Consider the following 226-nt stretch of genomic DNA (forward strand, 5'->3'; position numbering starts at 1 on the left):
CATCAGATGTTGAGAACAGATACCAACACATTTCTCTGCCAAAAGCAACGTGCTTGTGCGCTTGCTTGCTTGCTTGCGTGTGTGTGTGCTGTGTGTGTTAGGGTGCCTGCAGCAAAGTGGTTAGGCCATCAACTGGCAACTTCCATATTATTGTGGCAAAACTCTCACAGGTTTAATACATTTTTTAATTAACTTAATGCTAAAAATAATTATACAGTAAATGTTT

The sequence above is a fragment of the Protomyctophum parallelum genome, assembly GCF_964188405.1.
Source record: "Protomyctophum parallelum genome assembly, chromosome: 1".
Classification (NCBI taxonomy): Eukaryota; Metazoa; Chordata; class Actinopteri; order Myctophiformes; family Myctophidae; genus Protomyctophum; species Protomyctophum parallelum.